The sequence below is a fragment of the Parasteatoda tepidariorum genome, chromosome X1 (assembly GCF_043381705.1).
Source record: "Parasteatoda tepidariorum isolate YZ-2023 chromosome X1, CAS_Ptep_4.0, whole genome shotgun sequence".
NCBI classification, from domain to species: Eukaryota; Metazoa; Arthropoda; class Arachnida; order Araneae; family Theridiidae; genus Parasteatoda; species Parasteatoda tepidariorum.
The window spans coordinates 15,850,751-15,871,081 of NC_092214.1; the positions used below are offsets into that span (position 1 = coordinate 15,850,751).

At 29.0% G+C, this 20,331-nt stretch overlaps 1 protein-coding gene across 4 annotated transcripts in view; it reads right to left on the bottom strand.

Annotated features, from left to right (window-relative positions):
- The window catches only part of LOC107436387 (paired mesoderm homeobox protein 2A-like), a 109,779-nt gene extending 98,535 nt beyond the window's left edge, over positions 1–11,244 (bottom strand). For 3 of the 4 annotated variants that reach the window (XM_071187686.1, XM_016048088.3, XM_071187687.1), the window contains exon 1: positions 11,114–11,244. The gene's annotated coding sequence lies outside the window, so the exon portion shown is untranslated. Of the gene's footprint in view, positions 1–6,830; positions 6,925–11,113 lie in introns of all 4 variants that reach the window. The other variant, XM_071187685.1, reaches the window with a different exon arrangement.
- Between the last annotated feature and the right edge of the window lie 9,087 nt (positions 11,245–20,331).

Below are 20,331 nucleotides of genomic sequence, written 5' to 3' on the forward strand. Positions count from 1 at the left end.
TAATACTACATTTTAAAAAGTTAAAATTTATAAAACTATCATTTAACTGAAGGAAAGTAATAAATTGTGTATTTACTCTTAGAAAGAAGAATAAAGTAATTTGTATCTAAAATTACAGATATATTTTTACAATTCGAAAAATTGATAAAAATTTTAGATGGATGCTTTCTTTCAAAACACTACGCAGCTTAAAATTCAAGGAGTGTCTATTATACCCTTCCTGCAGCACAGCAATTGTTAATTTTTCTGACAAATCAGACCTGTCGCTTATTTGTTTTCATTAGAAATTTTGTATTAAGTGTTTTTTTTTTAATAGACCAATGTCCAATGTTGCACCAATAATTGCAGCTTCCCATTTTTCTTTACAGAAAAAACGCCTACCCTCACAAAACAAAGTTTTTTTAGAGCGTTACTACACTCAAGTCACCCCCTTGAAGAAACATTAAAGGAAACTCAGAAGACCTCTATGAGTGGCCGTCATCTCTGAATCAGCAGATCGGGAATTATCAGGGCATGAGCCCTAGCAAAAAGTGTTAAGGCAAGGAATGTTGCATTGCTTCGCAGTTATTTTGTTAGATATATTTCAACATTTTATTTTATTTTAGTAAAATAACTTCATTTTATTTTTTATTTTTCAACAAGCAAGCAAAAAACTTTTCGGAAAACAAACCGTAAAAAGTTCAATTTATATTTTATCTTTTAAATTTATTATTATTATATATCTAGCCTTACTTGACTCCGGCGCCAGAGCCCGATTAACCTCTGAAAATAGGGGAAGCATAATAGGATTTTGGGACCCCCTAACTTGAGCAAAAGAAACTTTTGATATTTTTCGCCCATAAACAATACATTTTAAAGAGACAAGAACCATGTGAAAACCATTAGAACCTTAGAAAGGAATACAGAGATCCTATGCAATCATGTTGGTTGTTGGACCCTTCTTTGCGTGTTTTGTAGTAACAAAAACATGAGGGAGTAGCTAGCATATATGTTAACAAAATTTAAGTATTTCACTAAATTAAATTATAAAATTACTTGTTATACGAAAGGTTCTTTGCAAGATTAGTCTCTTTTTTTTATGCCAATTTGTTTACTAGCATCAAAACATTAAAAAGTTCTAATTCAGCATAAATTATTGCTACTGTAAAAATCATACCAAATAATTTTCAAACATGAAACAAAAATATTCTTTGTACTAATAGATATTTAAAAGTCTTGTGTGTTTAGTTCAACAATAAAAAACAGAGTAAAGTTAAATTGAGCAAACATGATAGAGAAAAAAGATTAAAAAAAAAGGAAATTGGGGCCTTAATTTCAGTCATTTGGGCCCCCCCCCCTAGAATTTTACAGGGGAAGCACTTGCTTCCTGCGCCTTTTCGGTAATCAGGCCCTGTCCGGCGCCCCCTTTACTCGGCGCCCTTCGCAACAGCTTATATGTCAAACCGGCNATTAGTCTCTTATTTTACGCCAATTTGTTTACTAGCGGCAAAACAACACAAAATTCTAATTCAGCATAAATTATTGCTACTGCACCAGAAAAATCATACCAAATAATTTTCAAACATGAAACAAAAATATTTTTTGTACTAATAGATATTTAAAAGTCTTGTGTGTTTAGTTCAACAATAAAAAACAGAGTAAAGTTAAATTGAGCAAACATGATAGAGAAAAAAGATTTAAAAAAAAAAAAGGAAATTGGGGCCTTAATTTCAGTCATTTGGGCCCCCCCCTCCCCTAGAATTTTACAGGGGAAGCACTTGCTTCCTGCGCCTTTTCGGTAATCAGGCCCTGTCCGGCGCCCCCTTTACTCGGCGCCCTTCGCAACAGCTTATATGTCAAACCGGCCCTGGTGTTTTACTACACCAGAAACTATTCTTGGTCCTTAGTTTAGTGGAGCACCATTAGGTCTAAAGTAGTTGCCCCCATTTTTTGGTGTTCAGATACACGAAAACTTTTAATAGTGTACACTGTAAAAAATTTTAGTCTCAACTCCCAAAATGAATTTCGTTATTCAATAGCACTAAACTTCATACTTACAGTAATATTAGATGCACATAAGATTAGAAACTTATTTTCACAATATAATATAAAGTAAGACTCACTAATTTGGAATTCATATATAAACTAATTATAAAAATAAAATAAGTTTGCAAATCAAACACACACGTAGCGCAGAGAGAATATTAAGACGAATTCGAAGTGGGTCTAAAAAACGGAAACGAATAGCAATTACATATTAAAAATCATTTAATACTTTTCTCAGAGATTTAAAAATCAAAAAAGTAATCGGCTTTATTAGACCAGTCAAATTGCAATCATGTCCATAGATTAAGGATAATTCAGAATCAAACGGAAATTAAACTCTAGAGTAAAATTTTCACACTCATCTTCGAGACTAATATGCAAATAACAGGAAGAGGCAAGATGACACCTATAGTCACAATGACAATGATAATATATAAGGAATGCTGGGAAAGAAATAAAATTGTTAACAAACATTATGTAAGCCGCTCAGAGCCATAACCGAATAGTTATGGCGGAAGGAACGCATGTTGTTGCTTTTTTACGTGGTGGAATTATTTGTCTCCTGGAATGTGGGAGCACTCAGATGAACTATCCGAGGAACTTGAAATTGCTCAAAGTGTCATTTCTAGACTTTGGCAACGACTTCAAGATGATGGAAATGTCAGTAAACGTTGTAGTGCAGGACTCCTTCGAGTTACAGCACTGAATGAAGTATTTGGAAGTAACTGCCGAAGGAAGCAGATGAAGCACAGCATCCGATCTGCCCGTAAGCTATCTACAGCAGCGGATATCACAGTTTCAAGACAATCCGTGTACAAACTTTTGGGAAATATTGGTCTATATGCTTGTCAGATGCTCGTTGCAAGTCGTCAACGATTAGCCTAGAGTTGAGAACATGCAATATGGATATAGTCACAGTGAGCTTGTTTGATGTTTTTTGACGAGTATAGGTTTAGCTGGCAGTCTATTTTGCGCCTGACTTTCATATGGTGAAAGCTAAGTAACCGTTACCACCAAGACAACATTATGGAACAGCACCGTTTCTCATTTGGGGTGGAATTATACTGAGTTCTAGACCTACATTTTCAATAAGGAACCATGACAGGTCAAATTTATCGGGACATCATTTTGGAAAAGCACGAACGTTTGTTTAGAGGTGCCATGTGCGTATAATTTGAGTTTATATATGACAACGCTCGTTCTTATCGAGCAAACGTCATAAGCGATTGCCATCGTTTTTTTACTATGAGTGCTACCAAGATCGGTTTGATGTATTTTGAAATTGATTAACTTTCAAAACAAAAAGACATTTAAGTACACTATGGAACTCGACAGAAATTTATCTGACTTTTCCTTGCTTGATTCTACAACATACACTCCAATTCTGAGAAGAATTCTAATAATATATAATTCACCTCATTGAACTCCACTATCGAAGGGGTGGAGAAATTTCGAATATGCTTTCAATCCTTTTTTTTTTTCATAAATAAACTGATATTTACTCTATTCAGCAGTATCTTTCGATGCATGCAAAGCCGTCATTCAATCAGAATTTCAAATCGTGCAGTATTTTAAGTTCTCTCTACTTGCGAACTAAATTATACAAATTCTCTAATCAGCAGTTTTTGAAAAGTAGTTAAATAATATACTAAATTTCATTAAAAACAGCGTTTAAAATCAGAAATGTTCATACTCATTTCGGTGTCTTCAATCGGTGTCACTATGTACGTTACGCTTTCCAGAGTCAGCAATCTGTGTCATAATGTATGTTACGCATTTCGTTGTCACCAAACGTTGTTACAATGTAGAAATAGCAGGGATGGTAAATCCGACAAAAGTACAACATTCTGAATATTCAGAATAAATATTAAAATATTAATATTCAACGTGTAAAATATTAAAATTAAAGAAAATTAAGAAATATTAATTTTTTATGATTTGGAAATCATTATCCAAACATTTGATAATATGTTGATACAGTTCATGACTTTCCTGCAGTTCCATGTTTATCAAATATTTGGATTTATTTCATGTTTTACATTTAACGTATTTTTACCTTTTTACGTACTACTACCGGATTTAATAATCTTTGTTTTACCATTTCTGCAATTTATTCTGATGATGACGTACCATTGCGACACCAAAATACGTATTGGTTTTAATAAATATTTTACCATTTGCTATTTTTAACGTTGTTTATAATAAAATGAAGAAAAGATTTTTTTATAGAATTTTCTATTTTTAGATGTTTATTAAGTATCTTTGTTTTTATGCAATTATCATTTAAAGATTTTTTTTAGTTTTATACAAATTATTTTTCATCTGTTTAAATTGTTAGAAAATTAAATTTTTAAAAAATCTAAGAACTGAGAGATGTGTAGTTTTAAATTACTGATTCAAAACCACAAATCTCATAATTTTATTACATGAAGTTTTGAGAAAATATCTATAGAAATTCTTAAATCCATCAAACACTTTTTCTCCTAATCTAATAAAGCAACTTCTTTATTTTCTACATTTTTTAAAAGGCTGCTGAATAATCTTGTGAGCTTTCTCAGGTACACAAAAATATCAACAACAAAAAACACGCAAATTAAAAATTTTACCTAAAATCCAAATGGCTAAGATAGTGGTGCTAAAAATTACACTCATGGACAAAAAAATTAGCGCACCAAGAAGGAGTGAATGAAACAATCAAAATGAAACGAAATTTTACATACGTAATGACTACTTTGATATAAGTAAATGATTAGAAATCGAAGAAAAACGATAATCTTTGATTCTCTGATCATTTTCTTATATCAAAGTAGTCATTACGTATGTAAAATTTCGTTTCATTTTGACGACTCCTTCTTGGTGCGCTAATTTTTTTGTCCATGAGTGTATTTTAATGTTGATTGTATAAAAACAAAGCCCTTTAAAGCCATTCCATTTTGTATGAAATAATTCTAAATAAAATTATCACTAATGTAAATAATTTTAGTTTCAAACAATATATTTAATAAATGAGGTCTATAAACATTTGCTTCAGGATAATTATTACACACTGCCTAATTAAACGAAGGAAATAAATATATTTTGCTAATAACAGTTAATGATAAAACTTTAATTGGTTTGATGCGCAATTTAGTTGATAAAAAAGTGCCTAATTTGAAACATTAATTCACTTAAAAAAGAAATGAATAAAATAGTCAGCTCTGTGAATATAAGCAAATTTCTAACTTCAATAATTTTTTAAATGCAAATAAATAAAAAAATTTGAGGTCAAAACCTACCATATTTTTATTCTGTTTATTAAAGTTCTCATCTCAACTGATCACGTGTGAAAATTAAAGTACTCACGTTTTAGGAAATTAATTAAAAACTGCTCTCAAGAGTTTTACAAGGAAATTTTTTGCTTAAGGGAGTTTTGTTTTAAAATATCACCAAAAAAGTCCTTAATCTAATTAATAAAACAAATAATTTACCGATACTGCATTATGAACGAAATTTGTCACATAATCTAGTAAAAAAGCGCCACGAACATCAGAGACAAGATTAGGGAGGAAAACAAGACGAGATATGTTTGATAGCCGGAAAAATTGTCTCTGATAATCACATTTTACCTCCTCTCAAAATTTCATTTTAATTAATCAAGATATGATGTTTATAAGCCCGTCATTCTCATAAATAATCCATCAGATATTGACAACGATTTGCATTTAATTTATTTATTTATTTATTTTGCTTAAATATTAATTTGCAACTCCTAATTGGTTTTGATTTACTCTTTTTATCAAAAAAAATAAATATTAATGACCTGGAAAAGACCTTTTTATAACCTGAGTGTTATTAGGTTATCAAGATTGTTGTAGAACTCTGAAAATGTGAAATTTCAGTAATTGTTATAAATTATTCAGATAAGGGAAAGTCGCGTAAATCGCTCTAAGGCAGCAAATCAAATGAATTGTAGAAAAATCAAGTGACTGTGTTAAGTATTACAAGTTTTCAATATTATTTTTGAGCATCCTGTTTAAAGATAAAGCAAAACAAAAAATATTATTTAAGAAATTTAATACATTATATTATTGTTAAGCAACTAGTTCTGCTGCGTTCTACTTCTTCCTCTAGCTATCTATTATTTGAGGCTTGGAAGAACAGTTTGTTTAAAATAGTTGAAGATTAGATCCAATGGATCATACCGGAACGATTTAGATTCAAATTTCAACTACTGATTAGGTCTATTTTCAAGCCATTTAAACACAACCAAATTGTCGAAAATGGCTGAAAGAAATTTCTGTACTAACTTGCACACCTACTACCAAATTTCTCATTTCGTAAGTCAGGCTTATAATAAAGCTATTATAATTGACAACGCTATAGGAAAAAAATGAAACAATAAGTTCAATGATTAAATGTCCTTAATAGCTTTATTTTCTTTATTCTCAGAATGGAAAAAGGGATGAAAAGTTATGCGTCATCTAGTTAGTCAAGGAAATAAAGCTATTAAATAAAGCTATAATCTAGTAATTATAAGCCAATAACGGGATTTGAGAGATTGACCTCGTTGAAAAATAAAAGTATGGTCAAAACTACCAGAATATGATAAAATTTGCCGCGATGCCATAGGAACACCAAAGAGCTCGGTAATTTTTATCGAAGCCCTTTGGTAATGATTTTGGCAAACTTAACAATAAAATCGGGTTTTATAATAGATGATAAAATTTGGTAAATATATGTGCATATATATATATATATATGTATATATATAAATATATATATATATATACATATATAGAGATTTTTTTAACCAGAAATGTCATTACCATTCAATACGGTAGTTTTACCACAATTTTTTTCTCCGTGCAATGCCTTCTATGGCGAAGGCCTCAATCGAACCAATTTTGTCATTTCTAAAACCTAAGAAGAAAAGAAAGTTGGTTATAGTTCCCAAAAAATGCAGTATTTAAAAAGTCATGCTTAAACTTTGTAGCACGTAAAATCATGCTCCGTTTACATTTTATTAGCTTGTAATACTTGGAACAGTTCAAAAACTTAATATCACATTTTTTACTATGATGTTAAACAATTGTTTTAGGTTACACATGTTCTACTTACTTACTTAATCATAAATACTCAATATTTTTGGAGTTTATTAAGATTTAGGGAGCGAATGGTACGAATTAAGAAACCAGTCTCCTAAATCGCACTGCTTGCAAATTTGCGAAAACAATTAATTTTCAGTACTAACTGCACAATTATTGATAACAAAAATAATATAAGTAGCTGAATAACTGCTTTTTATAATTAAAATATTTCGAATGTATTTGCCAGTGATTTGAGACATAAAAATTTAAATGTGAAAAGCGGTAAGCTTTAGGTAACTATCCTCTTATTCTTTTCTTCTTAGTTATAATATCATTAGCGGAAAAAAATTCTATTTTAAATGGAAAATCTCAGAACTTCTCAGAAAAAAAAGTTCTTGGGAAATTTTTTCTCATTTTGTCAGTTAGTTTCAATGTTATTAAAGTAGCAAAACGCTGAAATTACGGTCTCCCAGAACCAAAAATAATGCGACCGAGAAAATGTTACAGGTGTTCTAAGAGTTGAAACCAATCAATAATTCTTTCAATTATATTTAATCAATAATTCATAATTTATTTAATATTTTGGTTATTTTTATGAAATTAAAGCAAAATAACAGTAAAAAAGGAAATGACAAAATTTGAAATGCAAAAAATTTCCAATTTTAATGTATTTATTGACCAAATTACGGAAATCATATGCATTTATAAAAAATTACTCCAGTATTTCTCATCAAACTTTTCAATTCAAAATGAAATGAATGAACCATTCTCAGCGTACAAGAGTTGGTTTTCGAAAATAACAATATCGTTATTTTGTTTGTTCTCAATTTATTAATACACTAAAAACAGTTTCGAAACTGGACTAGAAGTCTAGTGAATTCAATTATCTGACATATAACCTAATTTTCAATCAATTATTCATAAGACAATGAAAAAAATTCAACCCTTTACATTGAATAATTTTTAAATAATTCTTTGGTGGAATAATAACTACGACTTATCATCCTGTGAATTTAGTTGCCTGACAAGAAGCCTGCATTTAAGGAATGCTAATACAGTGAAAAAATTCTATCCTTTTGCATTAAATATTTTTCAAATAATTCTTTGGTAGTCTATAACAACTACGAATTATTATTCAGTGAATTCAATTACCTGACATGTAACCTAGTTTTACGGATTGATAATACAATGAAAATTGCAATTCAATAAATTTAGGTTTCTTTTTGTTTGAGAAGATGCATTTTAAAAACATTTTTTGAAGCATGTTTAAAAATATATTGCGTTATAATTATAGTTCAAGAAAATTAAAAAACTGACCGTTATATATATATATATATACANATATATATAAATCAAAGCATTTGTTAATTTTTAAGTGGTTTTTTGGTGAAATCATTTTCTTGATCCATTTTATTCCTGAAGCTCTAAATAATTGCAGAAAATGCGAATTTTATCAAGAAATATATAGCTTAGAAGAGAAAACACTCGTAAATGCGAAAACATATGTTTAAAAAATTCAATTAATTAAACTTAATTAACTTATTTTTGTAATTTTTGTTATTACATAGAAGAAATAAAATTTAACTTTTTATTTTCTCATATTATAGGATAATTTTATAGTGGATATTTATAAACAAAATCCACCTGACACAAATAAGATAAAAAATAGGACAATTTACTGTAACTGCCACAAAAAATCTAATACCATACAATAAAGCGGAAAATTTTGTTAATCAATACTATTGTTGTTAGCTTTTCAGAATAATTTTGCACTGATTTTAACTATTATATAGATTTAAAAATATATTTTGAGTCTCACTTTCTTGGAATCTCACCAGCGATATTTAAAATGATTAGTTGCTCTAAAACTACATATAAATTTTTTTATCTAATTTTTTTCTTTCAAAAATCTTTCTGGAGTATAGAAATAATTTCCAAAATATTTTGTAAAAGGAAGTTTTTGTAACACTGACAGCATTCCAAGTATATTGGCCACTTATGCTCTATAACCTACATAAATGAGATTTTTGTTTCAACATAATGCTATTTCGTTAAAATAAATCGCTAAATGGAGAAAAAAATCTTTTCAAGTAGGTTTTTATGTTCCTTCCAAATCATTAATAACATTAGCAATATTAATCTAACCAGAAACTGAAACCAATTTACAGAAGCAAAAAAGAGACAAAGAAGTAAATTAACTATTAAAACATTAAATCAAAATGGAAAAGCGCATAAAGCAGCTAAAACCAAATTTGCTTTATTTTAATTTGAATATTCAACTAAACATTAAAGCAGGAAAAAACAATAAAATAGAATATATGTGTGTTTGCAAGACAGCACTTCTTCAGGGGACACACTGCCTATAAACAGTTTGTAGGCAATGTGTCCCCTGAAGAAGTGCTGTCTTGCAAACACACATATATTCTATTTTATTGCTTTTTCCTGCTTTAATGTTTATTTGAATATTTACATTAGCAATATTATTTAGTCTGAGCTTCTTTCTTTGTTGTTAATATCACAATGTGTGTCAGGATTTAAAAACATGGAGATATAAAATATTTTCCTTACACTTGAATGACAGGAAATAACTATAAACTGCATAATGTTTGTAAACCTTCCATAAGGCACTAATTACGGTTAATAAATGAACAAATAAAAAAATATATTCTGAAGAGTTAAATTTCTGTCTTCCATTAAACAGTCCAAAAGGTTACTTGGATTAAAAATTGCTTATAAAGGTATACAAACAGTGATAAAATTGCTACAAATGTCACAGGAGGTAAACAAAAATGTTTTTTTCTCAGATACATACAAAAAATAGAATACTTCTTCTGAACTATCAAAATTATTACCAAAGGTGTGATTATTTTTTGAACTCGATGAAAATAAAGAAAGTCATAGAATGGAATTTATATTAATTTTATTATCTAATATCAATGAATCAATTTTGATATAATAAACTATCACAACCTTATTACTGAATTGCTGAAAATAATGTTAAAAAACTTTTCTCCAAAATTATAAAATCAAATTAAATATTTTTTTTAATAATAAACCTTAATTATAAATCAATGATAAGTTGTACTTTCAGTTTAGGAATATCCCATTTTATAAACGAAAAATCTTTTCTTGAAAATTTTTTTTCTGTTATTTGTTGAAAAACTAGTAGGTCATTTAATAAAAATATCTCTCAATTATTTAATGGAAATTGAATGAAAATGTATTTATTTTATAATGATAAATAAATGTATCTTTTAGGGAAAATGTCTTTGCTATTTAATGAAAAACTAATAAAACATTTTATAAAAAAGTCTCGCAACTATTTAATGGAAATTTAATGAAAATGTTTTTATTATTTTATGAAAATTAATGACACTTTTAATCAAATTATCTCAGTTATTTAAAGAAAGTTGAATGAGTCATTTAATAAAAAAGTCTATTTTCATCTTATCTCATCACATCATAAATGAATCATTTAAGATAATCATATAATTGGAGAGTAATACAAAATATTTTTTTATTAAAGCTATAAAATAAAATTATAATGTTATAATAATAAATTTGTGTTAGAAATTAACACATTTAAATGAATTGTTTTCACTTTTAGTTTATAAATATCTCTTTTATGGACGAAAAATGTCTTTCAGTTATTTAGTGGAAACATTAATGAGCCATTTAATGAAAATGTCTTTCTACTATTTAATGAAAATTTCATGAGTCATTCATTGAAAATGTCTTAATTATTTAATGAAAACTAATAAGATTCTTAATGAGAAATTTTTCTTATTATTTAAAGAAAATTTCACGAGTTATTTAATGTTTCAGTTTAGGAATATCCATTTCATTAAAAATAATTACTTTATAAAAAAGTCAATCTTTATAAGAATTTTATTTACTGACAAATATCTGACATTATTAGATCATTCTAAGACAATATTATAATCGAAATTTCGACAAAAATTCTTTCTTAAGAAAGATTGAATCAAATTTTTACAGGAAATCAATTGATTTAAATAGCTTACTTTTAATTTAGGAATATCCCATTAAAGAAGAATGATTCTATCTATTAGTACACATTACTATGAATGTAATTCTTGACTGCAGAAAATGTTTCTAAAAAACAACCATAGGAATAAATGTTTGATGCCTTCCATGGAGATCCCATTACCATGGAAACGAAGTCGGTGGAGCTTCTATTGGAAACGACCAATGAGAGTGAAGAACTCGTAGATTGTATTAACAAACGGTTCACCAATAAGAAGCTCATCCTACTCTTCTTATCAAGATGGCGTAAGATGGAACAGGAAGCAATTGACATAGGCAATTTTTCCTCTTTTTTGTTATTTTCTGCTGTTGGGATTCAGAAATCAATCAACGCTTAAAAGCGAATTTTACACAGCGTTAATTATAAATATTCGAATAATTTTGTTTCGTTCTGAAGATTTGTAAGAAAGCTATACTTCATTTTCTTTTTTCTTTCTTTATTTTTTTTTAGCATGTTTGAAATGTTTTGATGAGGATATGAAAAAACTTTTTTTTTTTATACAAAACATAATGTTTCACTCCAGTTCTCTTTCAGCTTTCAAAAACTAAATTCTTTTTCTTCAACGTCTTAAAAAATCATTCTTACTGGATTAAAAATAGATAACAAAAATTATGGGTAAGAAATAGGAGATCACAGAGAATTGGATTTAACTGGAAATATTGCTCAGTGTGAGAAAAAAAAATTAAAAAAAATTAAGAAAAAAGTAGATAAATATATAAATGAAAATAAACGACGCATCCAGAATAACTTTTGATCGAATCATCGGATTTTCACTCACTGGACTCAATGAATCAAGAGGGTGACCACAAATAAACCAATTCTGAAGACGATATAAGTTACGAAATCAGACACAAAAACGTACTTTCTCTGCATAAACGTTCCTTTTAATGATGGATTTGGATTTCTTTTGCTCAAAATAAAGGGGGTAATTTCGGATTATGATCCATATAGTTTGGTCAGAAGAGCAGTCCAAAACTTGCACCCCTTACTGTAAATTTAACTTTTCGCTATAATTCGAGAACTTTTTATGCGAATTGAAAAAAATTTTGCACATAAATATCAAATTCGTTTATCCAAAGATTAAAGATCAAATAATAATTTTAATACTTCTTATTTTTTATGATTTTATTTAATAATGGTCGAAAACATTTTGAATTATTAGATATAAAATTGTTTACATAATTTAAAAAAACGTAATTTTAAATGGAAGAGTACAAAATTTAAACGAAATCACTCTTATAGTTCCTGAAGATTCTAATTTTAAAAGGTCGTATATTTAAAAATGCCATTTCTCAAGTACTATTGAACCAATTTCGCTCAAATTTTGTATTTTACCATCCAGAATAACGTTCTTTAAAATTATGGAAAAACTGTGTACCTTGCAGTTCAAAAATTTTCCAACCATTATTAAATAATAAAAAATAAGAAATATGAAATGATTGTTCAAATTATTTTTTACGTGGAAACATCTTTAGATAAACAAATTTTATAATTTTGTGCAAAATATTTTTCAATTCGCTTAAAAAGTTTACGAAATACTGAAAAATACATAAAAAGTAAAATTAACATTACGGGGTATAAACTTCAGACTGCTCTTCTAATCAATCTATAAAGACCATATTTCCGAGAACCGCTATAAATAGAAGATTCAAATCCATCGGGAAAAAAATATGTTTATTTAGTAAAAGTGCATTTTTACGTCTGATTTCGTAACTTAAATTATTGTCTGCACTGACTAATTAGCATATTTGAGCTTACCCCCTCGAACCTTTAAGATTGACTCCTAGCACGTAATAGTCCGATCAGTAGATCAAAAATTATTCAGGATGTTTCGTTTATTTATTTATTTATTTGCGCCCTGTAAAAAAACAGAGGCAATTTCTTCAAATTTCAGAAACTAAATTCCTATTCTTTTACGTTTCAAAATATCATTCTTACAGGATTAAAAATTGAGAGGATAATTTATGGGCAAGAAGTAGGAGACCACAGAGACTTAGATTTAACTGAAAATATTGTGCACTATTATTACATAAGTAGTTATGTAATTTCCTCAGAAATAAATAAATTCCTATTCTACCTCCTTTTGAAACATCATTCTTAATTAATTAAAAAAAAAGATAATTTATGGGCAAGAAGTAAGAGACCACGGAGATTAAGATTTAACTGGAAATATTGTGCAACTAAAAATGTAATTCCTTTAAAAAAGCAATTCATATTCCTATTCTTTCATCAATGTAAAACATCAATCATAATGAATTAAAAAAAGAGGGTTGATATTTATTTTTATTATTAGAAATATTTTGTGAATGCAATTGCAGATTTCTTTTAAAAACTAAATAAAATCCTATTTGTTAATAAATTAAAAGTAATTCGTAAGCAAGGGTAAGCAGTAAGATTGCTATTCTTCATTAAAATAATCATCTTCAATCGCTTTAGAATGTCAATCTTAGCAAGTTAAAAATTGAGTTACATTGGATTGATTTCCATCTCAAAAAATAAATAAAATAATGAAATATTTGTAAAATAATGAACTAAAGATTGAGAAATTTATTTTCAACTACGTTTCTTTAAAAAAACATTAATTAAAGCGTATCCTTAAAACGTAATTTACAATCAAATTTCAACCAATTTTAGTTTGTGTCGTTCGTCTTAAACAGATCTTGAGTTGCAACAATTTTTTTGTTTTCAAGTAGCATAGTAGTAGTTTATTTAGCATGTCAACTACTTTCCAAATTAGGACAGCTTAAGATTAAGTTCGTATAAATGAAAAAGGAATATAACGGGTAAAAATATTTATTTTTTATTATGATTTTTTCGCAAGTCTACATTTTTGATTCTTTTAAAAGCAAATACTTTGCGATCGCTTAAATGCAGTAGCTGAGGTTTTGTTATTATTATGGGAATAAGTGTTTAGATATAGCATTTGATTTCTTTATGTTCTTTTTAAAAGAATTCAAATAGATTCGTTATCAGATATCGTTTCACTAAATTATTAAATTAGTCTTTTAAAACTTTAAAAGGCAACAGTGGTTTTTACTAATTTGCCATGGGTGCACTAAATCTATAGTAGTAGCCGTAATTTTAAGTTGTAGAAATTTAGATTTTTAGAACTCACTTTATCATTTAGAACACGAAGACATTGCCTGAAAAGTCTGTAATATATCCAGCCACCCTGACACCAAGACTTTGCCTGTAATGAGTATGCTTAACGTTTAAATACGAGGTGCATCCAGAAAGTAAGTTTCCCTATTTTTTTTAAGAAAAGAACTCACACTTTCAGGAACATATTTATTGGCAACAAGTACAGCAATGTTTCAGCTATTTTTCAACATATCCACCACCTGAATTGAGACACTTGTCGTATCGTGTGATCAACTTTTGTAACCCCCTGTCGTAGAACTCTGTCGCCTGTGAATGGAACCGGTGTGTGACAGACGGCTTCAGCTCTTCGTCGTTGCCAAAACGCACACCGGAGGACAGGAATTTCTTGAGGTGTAAGAAAACGTGAAAATCGCTGGGAGCAAGATCATTGTTATGGAGGAACACAACGCATGCAGTAAGCATTCCACGCCTCTTGTTTTGAATTGCACGTCGCAATTTCCGCAGTGTTTCGCAGTAACGGTCAGCGTTTATTGTTTCACCACGTGGATGGAAGTCAATGAGCAGAATGCCCTTCCTGTCCCAGAACACCGTGCACATCACTTTCTGTGCCGACAGCGTCCTAAGCGTTGAATTTTGTGTTCCGGAGTAAGGTTTTTCGGCAGGCGCTGGTTCCATTCACAGGCGGCAGAGTTCTACGACAGACGGATACAAAAGTTGATCCCACGATACTACAAGTGTCTCAATACCGGTGGTGGCTATGTTGAAAAATAGCTGAAACATTGCTGTACTTGTTGCCAATAAATATGTTCCTGAAAGTGTGAGTTCTTTTTTTTTAAAGAAAATAGAGAAACTTACTTTCTGGATGCACCTGGTAAGTAAGGAAAAGTAAGCTTGAAATTACTAGTTAAGTAGTACATTTAGGTTGAACATTGAAAAATCACATTTTTTGCTGTGTCCCTTTTTTAACACATATTTTGAGGTTTTGAGCTGCGTTCATTTTCTTAAACATGTATCTCGAGATATGTCCATTTTGTTAAAAAAAACATTTTGAGTTGTGTCAACTTTCTTAAACATCCATTTTGAGCTGCGTCCAAGATCACGAACTCATCGACAATTGTTAATTGATTTTCACTTAAAGGTCATAAAATTATTTTTCCAATAAACATATTTTGCTTAAGCGAATACTATATAGCATTCATAACATCAATAATACATAACAATATTTACATAACAATATTACACTATTTCTTTATTTATTCACTTATATATTTATTTATTTTATTTATTTCCCGTATTTTATTTTATTTATATATTTATTATTTTTCTTTGAAAAATTTTCTTTGGTAAAAAGTTGAAATACCAGAAATAATTTTTTTTTCGTAGTTAATAATATAATCCACAAAAGTACTTATTTCGGTAGAAAAAACATAATCGAAAGTCATCAAGAAAGTTTTATTCAGCTTATTTGGTTTCAGTTGTAAAAAAGAAAAATAAACTAATATCAGAAACATTCCATATTAGCATAATATGTTTGTTTGAGGGAGCAACCTAGTCAAAAGAATAAAGTGATTTGAATTTATTGTAACATGCATGCATCAAAATGACTTCACTTGACAACTAAGGAATATTTTATTAACTCAAAGGGAAAAAAAAACTAAAATTTTGGTAAAATTTTTTTTAATTAAAATAGTATGAGCGAATTTTGACATGTTAATATTTAATCTTAATAGGACAACTTCGAAAATTTACAATTGCTAATGGTAGATATGCCAGTGACTTTTACAGTAAAATAAATGGGATTTTTTTTACATTACAAGCTGAAAATAAAGCTAATAAATTAGCATATTTGAGGTCCACCTTCTGACCTATCAAAACAGGTACTAATGGTTTGAAAATATCGTCATTAGAACAAAAGTTATTCAAGTTAATACTTTCTAGAGGGACTCACTGCTTAAAACTTATAATAATCAGAAGATTCTTCACTGACAGGCTTACTTTTGAGTTTTCTGTTTTGCCTTTTGTTGGAGTAGGGTTGCAAAAACTGCAAAAAGAAGCTGAGGCCCAGAGTAAAAGGTTGATTAGGGCACCAACATATTTACAGAGTATAAAAGTTTTATTGTTTTTATTTTAATAAAATTTTGATACAGGTACACGAATGTGCATTGTACACTTTGCACTTTACGTATCATCTATATATACCAATCAAATTCAAAATTTCTCGGAGAAGTTCCCAACGATTGAAAAATCCTATTAGTGTATTGGTTCTACTCAAATGTGGCATATATTTTATTCCATAATTGGCGTTAAACAGCCGAATCATTTTTGGGTTTACCCTATCAATGTTCAATTCCAAAATCTTGTAATTTTTAACCCAATCCTGAAGACAAGGGAATTCCTGGATCAAGCATTGGGATATACTAGTCTTCGTGGAGGACTGACTGATGGAACGAACCCACATTCACGTTACAAAACCACGAAAACCTTCCGTGGGTAGCCTGAAAACAAGGAAATTCTAACTCATGATCTGTCTGCCTCTGAGGAATGTTCGTACAACTGTCGATGCGAGCAGAATTCGCATCGATCAGCTTTCTTTGGGATTGCAAGTCACTTCATTAGGACGCATATAGTATGAACCGTACTAGGCTCACTGGTATGAATGCAACCATAAAATTGAATTAAATATAGTTTCATAACTCAGTAGTACATGGGATCATATCAAACAGAGATCCTGAGATTTTTGATTGAATAGAAATAAATTTTGACTACTTTCTTAGAGTAACATAAGTAATCCTTGATGCGTCATTAATTTGTTCTGTCTTTTTTAGATAAAATATTGTTTAATGAAGCAGTAAGACACAACCATGAAAAAGGCGTCAAATTAATCTTAAAAACCTTAAATCTTTAAAAAGGAATCAGTTTCAAACGACACAAAAAATAAATGGAATTAATGGAACCAAATCATTTTATATGAAACTGATGAAAAATTTTCTCGTTTCAACGGATATTTGTTGTTTCTAGTACTTTCTTGCTTAATTGCATATAGAAGAGGTGCTGAAATGAAAAAATATATATTTTTAAGAAATGTTTCATTAGCTGGAATGGAATTTTTGTCTTTCTGCTCAGGAGATAAGATAATAAAAAAATAAATAAACAAAAAAAATCCCTATCTGATTATTTGGGCCAGCTATATTAAAAACCTCCTAGAAAAGAGAAGGCCTCAGCACGGGTTACCGAAAAAAGAAATTTGATCCCTTAGTAGTCCAAACGTAATGACATCTTTTGTATTTACCACCACTGTGCAGCTTAGTAGCCCGAACGTAGTCACATCTTTCGTATTTATCATCCACTGCGCAGTTTATATTCGTTATACATCGGACAACTATAATGATTGATGCTGAGGCCTTCTTTCTTCTAGGAGGTGCTGCTACGGTGCATGAAATTTTCATAAACATTTCTGAATATTTCAGAAAACTCTTTCAAGAAGCGTTTTCTTTAAGCGTTTTTAAGATTTCAGACACCTCTTATGATGCTTGGCTACCAGCGATGTTAACAACCGTCCATCAAAAGGTACTTAAAGATACGTTTGAGTTGACATGTCTTATATACTGATGAATTAGAATTTAATGGTTGTTGTGGTAGTTACGCTACAATGCGATTCGGTTTCCTACTTTTGAAAATAAAAGAAATGTTTCTCAATTGATCGGAAACATAATACTAAAAGAAGTTTTCTGAGATTTTCGGAAACATTTTTGTAGTCAAAATTAGGTTTTGAAATTTTTTATAGTGTAGGGGTACAGCTTAAGAATTAATCAAATCTTGCTGGCAGTTATACATTGGAGTAAACGAAGAAGTTTTACTCCTCTTTCACTTACTTCACTAGCACATCATTTAGTATGTAAAAGAGTTATTTGTTTCATGGCCAAGACTTGTGGTCCCCTCCTAGGGTACTTTTAGTTTTGACAAGAAAAAGTTTTAAAAACCTGCTAACACACTAGTGTACAGTGTATCTTTCTTTCTCTAAAGTGGAATAATCATTGCTTACTCCAGTAAATAACTCTGAGTTACACGATGAGCGTGAAAAGGAATGATTTGAGTTAATCAGGGGAGAAAATAGAACTTGGAAGCAACAAATTTCAAAACATTCGAACTGATAGCCAATCAATTAGTAATTTCTCAAGTTACAAAAATTTTAAAAAAAATAAATAAAAAATTTAAAAACTGAAGCCCTGAAAGTCTCAGAAGAAAAAAGAATTTTGATGAAATGAGAAATTAAACGGGTATCAAAACAGTTTTCAATTACAGATTATTTACAGAAGGAAAACAAAGAATAATATTATATTTTTAATAGCATTTATTTATTTTTATATAACATTAAATGACATTTACATTTTATGATGCTGAAACTGAAAGTTTTAATTATAATTGTTTGTTGTACCTAAAATTGAGTTTATTAATTCAAAACATTACACTATGCATTAGATACCTTTAAAAAATGAAATTTCGTGAAAGTTTAACAATTAAGATGGAATAATGCACTCCTCTTTCAATCGAATAACCCGCTTAATTGAACTGAGTTGGCTGAAACCAATGGAATTCCTTTAAACGGAGTTGACTGTAAATATCGACAAACTCTTCAAAATTTGATTAAAAAAACAATAGATATCTAAATAATGTAATTAAGTTCGATATAGAATCATTATGTCAATTATATGTTATTAACAATAAATTTACGAAAAACTTCTTTGTTGATTTGTATTTTTACCATATGCAGATCCAATTTGGGCAAATCCGTGGCGAAGAATCCGCGCTAAACGCACAAATCATGTTTCTTTTTTTAAATAAATGCTAATTTTTTAAATTCATTAAAATTGTAAAATTAAATGTCAACCTTGTAGTTATGAACTTTAAATTATCCAGTAGAACATAATAAAATCGCGCACATACATTTTAGGGCCAATCCAAGGTAACTAACAAATCAAACACGCTTCAGTACATCAGTAAGGACGCGTCATAAAAGAACCCTCCATTTACGCTTCTAGCCTCCATTTGCGTTTCTTTTTTCATGTTTGTAATCTGGCAACCTTATTACGAAAATATTTGAAATCCTTCTTGAAAGATTCCGGTACGTATAAGTTCATTTAAATATGCTGCTCACTTTATTTCGTTGTGTGTTTTGTTTTGTAATTTCTTTACGTTTTGTTTTTTGCTTGATATGTTTTATTTCGTATATATTTTTTACTTAATGTGCTCAATTGTCGTTTTTATTTATTTTTTTGTGTGCTCCTGAAACTAATTGTGTATTGATATATTTTGCTTTGGTTATATTGATACAATATTAGAAAGCACTCCTTCTGACGGATATAATCCTGTGAGGTGATGAAGAGATTATATCTGTTCATTAATTTGTTTTCAGGCTTTTTTAATATTTTTTGAAAATATTTTAAAAAATATTTTATTTAAATATTTTTTCTTCTTCTCTTTTCAGTAATCCTTAATATTTTATGATTTCTCTCTCTCTCTGTATATATATATATATGGGTCATTCTCACAAAAACAGTCATTTTCATGTCCCCAGTATATTTTATGTTTGTTTTACAGCTTACGAAAAAAAAAATTCAGGGAAAGTGTCCTTAAGAATGCAAGCTAACAAAAGAATAAAAATAAAATTATCAATTTTTATTTTTTATTTATTTTAGGTAATTAAAATATACCAATATGTCATTCCCTCACTTGTCCCCACTGCTGATTTAAAAAAAAAAATTGTTTCTGAAATAATTTTTTTTTTTTTTTACAAATTCGTGTTTTTTATTTCAGAATACTGAAATATAGAATTCAGAAAATCAATTTTATATTTAATTTCTGATAAAAATATTAACACAGCACTATTTTAAACTTTGTCCCCAGTGCTTCGCGTCATTCCCTCACAACAATGTTCTTATCACCTGCAATCTTCTTAGAATAAAAATATTTTAATAAAAACTTCAGAAGTTAACAACTGGCATCATAAAACAAAATTGCAGTATGTTTCCATCTTGAACTTGCTGTGGAATAAATTTGAATGAATCAAACCAGGTAAAATTTTTTACATTTGTC